Here is an 8,383-nt window from a genome sequence, read left to right as displayed (position 1 = left end):
ATATTGGTCGGTCGGTTTTTCTCATCATTCGTATTCGTTCAAGCACTAGCAAGCAGCCAGTCCACCGAAGGAAAGAAGTTGGCGATGACGACGGTCGGAAAAAGTGCCCCAGCTACTGGTGACTCATCGCAACCCGATCAGGAACTGTCGACCTGCAAGAATTTCGCCCCAACTAAAGGGCAACAGAGTAAGCTATCGTTCCAGCGTCTGGGTCGTGAGATTGTGCAGGACTGCAAAATCGAGCCACGCTTACAAAGCTCAGTCGTAATGATGCCCCGAGAAGCCAACGATGCCTACTTGGTCGGTTTGTTCGAGGATGCAAAATAGTGCTTTGTGGCTCACCGTGTCCGCGGGGAGTGCGTCTGAATTATGCTCCCGCAATAAAACAATAAACGGTTCTTTACAGGACCAATTAATTGTGTTGTAATAAGAGTTAAACTGAAATTTACATTTTATGGTGTATAACAAATAATTTTCAGAAAGCTATATAAGAAATACGATGTGTGGAAAGAAAGAAAGTGAATTTAAATTATCCTCTCTTGCTCGTTTTCGTGCACTGCTTTTCCTTTCCTTTCTGCTGCTACTACCATCATAACTAAAACGAATGTGCGTGTTCCCCCACAATCTCTTGGCCAGTGTTGCCACAATTGCATGTCGCTATTACAATTTGAATTATTTTATTGATCCTCTCTAGTATTGATAAAATATAGAATATGCAAAGTACATTAGTCGCATGCTTTTATTCGAACTTTTTGGCAGCCTCCGTTGATTAACTGCATAAATCGATTTGTTTGTGCAGCTCCTTGCTAGTAGCAAACTAAATAGCCTTTATCAGCGCTAACAAATAAGACAAAAGAATTTAAATTAGTGAAAATCTTCTCCTTCCTTCTTTTCAAATCTGCAACATCCTTTGAAAATATTGAAAATGTTGTTATTGAAAAACTGAACATGCAAGTTTGCTAGCACTGGCCACTAGATTGAAGGCGATGGAAAGACAGAATATTCGTTTTGGTTATGCTAGTATTGGTAGCCGAACGGAAAGGAAAGGCACAGGAATGGCACGAAAACGAGCGATAGTAGAGCTTTCTCGTGTTTTCATATATGAATATTGGTCGGTCGGTTTTTCTCATCATTCGTATTCGTTCAAGCACTAGCAAGCAGCCAGTCCACCGGAGGAAAGCAGTTGGCGATGATTACGGTCCGCAAAAGTGCCCCAGCTACTGGTGGCCCATCGCAACCAACTACCGATCAGGAACTATCGCCATGCTAGTATTTCGCCCCAACTAAAGGGCAACGGAGCAACTAATCCGCTGGCTAACATTCCAGCGTCTGGTTCGTAAGGTTGTGTATTACTTCAAAGTCGAGCTACGCTTACAAAACTCAGCCGTAATGAAGCCAGTGATGCCTACTTGGTCGGTTTGTGGGAGTGGGCGTAAATTACAATATAAGCAACGGTTCTTTTCAGGACCAATCAATTGTGCTCTAGCGAGAGTTAAACTGAAACTTTCATTTTAAGGTGTGTAGCAAATTTTCAACAAGCAACATAATACGTTGTGTGGAAAGAAGTAGCTTGCACACGGAACAAAAATTTAAATTATCCTCTCGCTCGTTTCGTGCACTGCTTTTCCATTCCTTTCTACTGTTATTATCAGTATTACCAAAACGAATGTGTTGTTGCATGTGTTTAAGAGAAACGTTGAAGTCGCATGCTTATATTCAAGCTTTTTGGCAGCCCCCGTGAACTAACTGCATTAAATGGTTTTTTTGTGCAGCTCCGTGCTAGTAGCAAACAAAATGGCCCTACTAGTGTCTGATTCGTGAGATTGTGCAAGATTTCAAAGTCGAGCTAAGCTTATAAAGTTCAGCCGTAATGGTACCCGAAGAAGCCAGTCTTGTCGTTTTGTTCGAGGCTACAAAACAGTTCGCCAGGCACGTAACTATCATGCCAAAAATATCCAACGATCCAGCGCATCACCATCAACACCAACGCCGATACCAAAGGTTCTTTTCAGAACCACCATTATTACCATAGAGAATTATTTGAAAATTTCCCATTCAAACGTGATTCTGTTGAATATTATTAGATTTAAATTAACGTCTCGAATTGAAATCACGACGCTCCGGTTATGTGACAGACATTACCCACCCATCTTTTTTATTGTGACCACGACTAACGGTTTAATATAGACACCCCATTTCAATATTTCTGAAGGAACAGAAGGTCGAGTTTGGAAAGTTTGTAACTTTCATTGTACTTAACCAAATTACACAATGTTCGCACTAATGATTCAGAAATATGATCAGGAATCTTCTGTTAGATTTGTAAGTATGTATAATTTACATGAATAAAGAAAAATTGATTTTCAGGAATCAATTATTATCTGTTCTTCCATTGGCCAGTACTACGCGACTTCCTCATGCTAACAATTAATTTCATCGTTAGCCATCTCCCTCACCAAGGCCAACAACGCCATCAAAACCGGTCCTTTTCAGGACCACCATCATTTTTGTAAAGAATAATTTGAAATATTCCTCACTCAAATCACCTTTTGTCCGAAAATTCCAATGAGTATCAAAATATTTAAAGAACGTGTTCCTTATGTATTCTACATCTCTCCGGTTATGTCGCAGACATTACCCACCCATCTTTTTAATGTAGAATACATTTAAGCTTTCAATATAGGGGTCCCGTTTCAAAATATCGGCTGCGGCGCCGCGTCAGATTTTGAACGTTAATAACTTTTATCATACTTAACAGAATGATTTGATTTTTAGGCCAATTTGTTGCAAATATGTTCCTCTATGCTGTATTAAAATTTGAAGTATGTATAACATGCACTAATAACAAAAAATTGTGTTTTGAAAAATCTTTCGAAAACGACTCGGAAAAGTGAAAATTTTCAGCCCATCCCGCACAGAGCCGTCAAAATGGTGGACCAACCGAACAATAAAATAATGAAAAGTTTATATATAGGTCCACTACATGTTTGTTCCTATGGTTATTCGCATTGGGTTGCTTGACTAGAGCAGTTGGTGGGGGAAAGACGGCATATTCCTTTGGTTAGGCCATTAGAAGCCGGACGGAACGGAAAGGCTCATGCACGGCACGAGAACGAGTGAGAAAGCGATAGTAGTGCATATTAGCGCGATTATATAAATATCTGTCGGTCGGTTTTTCTCATCATTCATCAGTGTTCGTTATTTGTTCGCGCGGTATAGACGTGTTTTTACATTCGCTCTTATTTTGTTCGTTCAACCCGTGAGATGAGTAAAGGGAAGGGCCGTAACAGGCCGAAGAGGAAGAAGAAGCCTGGCGCTGGAATCCTATCGTCGGGCAGTGATTCATCGCAGCAGGCTGCCAGCCTAAAGAGGAAACAAAATTCTGTTCGCTCTAGAAGCGAGCGTTCATCGTTCGGTTCGGTTGACGACGTCAGCATTTGCAGTACTACTGCCCCACCGGACCCACTTCCAACCACGCAAAAGCCTTCTCCAAACCATGCTGCTGTACAGGATGCAGTTAAGATAAAACTTCCACCATTGGTGGTTAAAAAAGTGCCGCTTGAGACGCTCGTAAGCAACTTCGCTGCTATGGGTGTAAAAGCAGAATATAAATTAACGCGCATTGGAACCAAGGTGATGCTACAAAAGAAAGACGATTTCGATCTGGTTGTGAAATTTCTGCAGGAATCCAAAGCGGAATATTTCACACATGACATTCCCGGTGATAAGCTCTTCAAGGTTGTCATCAGGGGTCTACCGAACTTTGACGTCAAGACGATTGAAAGGGAAATCGTGGACCGGTACAAACTAGAACCAACTGCTGTTTTCCGGATGACGAGAAAAGACGAAGAGGATAAAAAGTATCCGGACAGCCTTTTCCTAGTTCACTTTCGGAAGGGAACAGTAACGCTCAACGCTCTGAAAGCAATCCGTACCTTATTCTCGATCATCATCCGCTGGGAACCATATCGTGGCGGTCGTCGTGACGTAACACAGTGCCAGCGTTGTCTTAACTTCGGGCACGGTACCCGCAACTGTAACATCAACCCACGCTGCAACAATTGCGCTAAAAATCATGCCACGTCTGACTGTCTTAAGGACAAAACTGCGCCGTTTAAATGCGCCAACTGCAAATGTGCTCATCAAAGTACAGACAAACAGTGTCCGAAACGAGAGGAGTTCAAACGCATTCGAAAGCAGGCTGCAGCCATCAACCAACCGGGTCGCAAGAAGGAAAAAGCTCCAGTCTTCAGTGCAACTGATTTTCCGCCGCTACCTTCGCAGGTGCCATCTGCGTTCCGTCCAGGTACTCCTAGTGCTTCCGCCGAGCAAGGATCTCCACCCCTCCCCCCTGGATTCCGGAGACCAACACCACAAAACAACAACCCCGATCTATTCTCTGCAGATGAACTGATGGAAATATTCGTCAACATGACCGGTGCGCTTCGCAAGTGCCGAAATAAGCCCGAGCAGATTCAAGTGCTAGGAAAATTTATCATCCAGTATGGTGTGTAAACCGCTAACCATCGTCACATGGAATGCTTGCTCTGTACGGGCAAAAAGAATCGAGCTTGCTGACTTCGTCCGCAGGCACAACATCGACGTGGGACTAATCACCGAGACCCACCTAAAATCTGGTGACAGCTTTTGGATGCCAGATTATAACACCGTACGGATTGATCGCACCAACTCCAGGGGGGGTGGTGTTGCGGTCATCATCAAGAAAGGCATTAAGTACCGCACCTTGCCCCACGTCCGCACTTCTGTCATCGAAGCTCTTAGTGTGGAGGTGGAAACATCAACTGGAGACGTTCGGTTCATTGCAGTATACTGCCCTCGACAGTGCAACATAAGCAACGGCTTAGCGGCGAAATTCAAGAACGACCTGACCCTCATCACTCGTACAAACTCTCGTTTCGTCATCGGAGGAGACCTGAACGCTCGACACGAGGATTGGCGGAACTATCAGCGGAACCAAAATGGATGTCTGCTGTTTGATCACGCGCAGCATGGGCTGTATACAGTGCAGTTTCCAGATGAACCAACGTTTATCTCTCCGTCGGGTAATCCCTCAACACTGGATTTCTTCTTATCGAACATCAACATGACAAAGCCAGTGGCTCTCAACGACCTCAGTTCCGACCATCAACCGGTGGTGACGGAGATCGGTGTCAACGTGGTTCCTGCTCCGAGCTGCATGAGGAAGGATTACCACCACGTCAACTGGGTGCAGTTCAGCAACACGGTGGACAGGAACATCGATGAAAACCCGCAGCTAGACACCGTAGAAGACATCGACCGTGCGCTGGAGGCGCTTCAACGAGCCATTTCCGTGGCCGACCAGATGCACGTTCGACAAGTTCCTGTGAGGGGTAAGTTTATTGCCATTGATTCCCACACTAAATTCCTTATTCGATCAAGAAATGTTTGTAGACGCCAGTTTCAGAGGTCTGGTGATCTGAATAAAAAGCGCGAAATGGCCGATCTGAACAGGCAGATTGCTTCCAGAATGGACTCACTCCGAAACGAAAGTTTCGGACGTGTTGTCCAAAATCTGGACGATCGCTCAAGACCATTCTGGAAGGTTGCTAAAGTCCTGAGAACCCACCCCAAGCCCGTTCCTCCTCTTAGGGTTGATCGTTCGCTTCTTATTACCCCACTAGAGAAGTCAAATGCGATTGGTGATCACATTGCCTCATCGCATTTGATTGGCTCGAACATCCCAAGTCCGCTTGAAAATCAGGTTGCGCAATGCGTCCAGAATATCGATGCCTCCCCTTGTGTCGTTCCAGCAGAGGATAGAATAACATCCGAACAAATTGTCTCAGCGCTGAAATATACCAAAAATATGAAGGCCCCCGGGTTTGATGGAATTTTCAACTTGGTACTAAAAAGATTGAACATCAAATTTTACACACTACTAAGTACTATCTTCAACAGATGCCTAGAGCTGCACTACTTTCCAAGCAGCTGGAAGGTAGCAAAAATTATACCAATCCGAAAACCCGGGAAGGATCCAACATCACCTTCCAGCTACAGACCAATTAGCCTACTTTCAGCGCTGAGCAAATTGTTTGAGAAATTGATTCTCAATCGCTTACTCAAGTTTGTCGATGAACAGAACATCCTCCTACCGGAACAGTTTGGGTTTAGGAAGGGACATTCCACCACACATCAACTAGTACGGGTGATAAATAATATCAGGAGGAACAAATCTGTATCCAAGTCTACAGCCATGGCCTTGCTAGACGTCGAAAAAGCGTTTGACAATGTCTGGCACGACGGACTTGTATACAAGCTTTGCAACTTCAACTTTCCCTCACATCTAGTCAAAATCACCCGTAACTATCTCCAGCAAAGGTCGTTTAGGGTATCACTAAATGGTTGCCTCTCAGACACGTTCTCCATCCCAGCGGGGGTGCCGCAAGGCAGCTTGCTAGGTCCCCTGCTGTATAGCATCTACACCTCCGACGTTCCTCCTCTCGGGGACGGTTGTGTGTTCTTCCAGTTCGCAGATGATACTGCAATAGCAGTCAAAGGAAGAATGCCTCGCGAAATTACTAACAAACTCCAACGATGCCTTAACGCCTTTGCTGAGTATTGTAATATATGGAAAATTAAAATCAATGCCTCTAAAACCCAAACAATTATGTTCTTACATCGACAGTCCCCAAAACTAAAACCACCCGAGTCTTGCACAATAACCATGGACGGCATAAGGGTTGAGTGGTCCACCGAAGTAGTTTACTTAGGGCTGCTGTTTGACGAGAAACTTCTCTTTCGATCGCATGTTCAGAGAACCCTAGTTAAGGTCTCCACTTTGGTTAGGTGTTTGTATCCGCTGATTTGCCGCCGATCCCGCCTCTCAGGGGTGAACAAACTGGCTGTCTACAAACAAATAATAGCACCCGCGATCTTCTACGCAACACCAGTGTGGGAATCATGTGCTCAAACTCACAGGAACAAGATCCAGGTAGCACAAAATCGAGTGTTGAGGATGATCCTAAATCGTCCATTTGACACCAGAATATCAGACCTACATGAGGAGGCAAATGTTCCAAAAATCGACTCAAGCATCGAGGATATCAGAACAAAATTCGTGGAAAAATGCCGCACATCAGAATATGCTTTAATAAGCAATTTGTACATAGTAGGTTAAGTGTAAATAGTAGGTTAAGTTGTATATAGTAGATTTAAGGTGTATATAGTAGTTTTAAGTAGTTTATTTTCCAACTTTGCTTCTAAACAAAACTATCCACCAAGGTGGTCCATCATTTCAAGACAAATTAGTCTAAAAAATTTCAATATAAATTACAAATAGCTTAGTACTAAAGATGTAAAGAAATATTCTGTGTCACTTAAAAATTTAATATGTTAGCCATCGACAAAAACTAAAAATAAATATCATTTATTAATCAATTTTCTCATCATTCGTATTCGTTCAAGCACTAGCAAGCAGCCAGTCCACCGAAGGAAAGCAGTTGGCAATGACGACGGCGGAAAAAGTGCCCCAGCTACTGGTGACTCATCGCAACCCGATCAGGAACTGTCGACCTGCTAGAATTTCGCCCCAACTAAAGGGCAACAGAGTAGGCTATCGTTCCAGCGTCTGGGTCGTGAGATTGTGCAGGACTGCAAAATCGAGCCACGCTTACAAAGCTCAGTCGTAATGATGCCCCGAGAAGCCAACGATGCCTACTTGGTCGGTTTGTTCGAGGATGCAAAATAGTGCTTTGTGGCTCACCGTGTCCGCGGGGAGTGCGTCTGAATTATGCTCCCGCAATAAAACAATAAACGGTTCTTTACAGGACCAATTAATTGTGTTGTAATAAGAGTTAAACTGAAATTTACATTTTATGGTGTATAACAAATAATTTTCAGAAAGCTATATAAAAAATACGATGTGTGGAAAGAAAGAAAGAGAATTTAAATTATCCTCTCTTGCTCGTTTTCGTGCACTGCTTTTCCTTTCCTTTCTGCTGCTACTACCATCATAACTAAAACGAATGTGCGTGTTCCCCCAGCCAGCAATTGGCCAGTGTTGCCACAATTGCATGTCGCTATTACAATTTGAATTATTTTATTGATCCTCTCTAGTATTGATAAAATATAGAACGTGCAAAGTACACTAGTCGCATGCTTTTATTCGAACTTTTTGGCAGCCTCCGTTGATTAACTGCATAAATCGATTTGTTTGTGCAGCTCCTTGCTAGTAGCAAACTAAATAGCCTTTATCAGCGCTAACAAATAACACGAAAGAATTTAAATTTGTGAAAATCTTTTCCTTCTTTTCAAATCTGCAGCATTCTTTGAAAATATTGTTTGAATGTTGTTATTGAAAAACTGAACATGCAAGTTTGCTAGCACTGGCCACTAGATTGAA

This window comes from Topomyia yanbarensis, unplaced genomic scaffold (assembly GCF_030247195.1).
Source record: "Topomyia yanbarensis strain Yona2022 unplaced genomic scaffold, ASM3024719v1 HiC_scaffold_48, whole genome shotgun sequence".
NCBI classification, from domain to species: domain Eukaryota; kingdom Metazoa; phylum Arthropoda; class Insecta; order Diptera; family Culicidae; genus Topomyia; species Topomyia yanbarensis.
The sequence above is the reverse complement of the archived record's forward strand: the minus strand, read 5'-3'. Positions refer to the sequence as shown.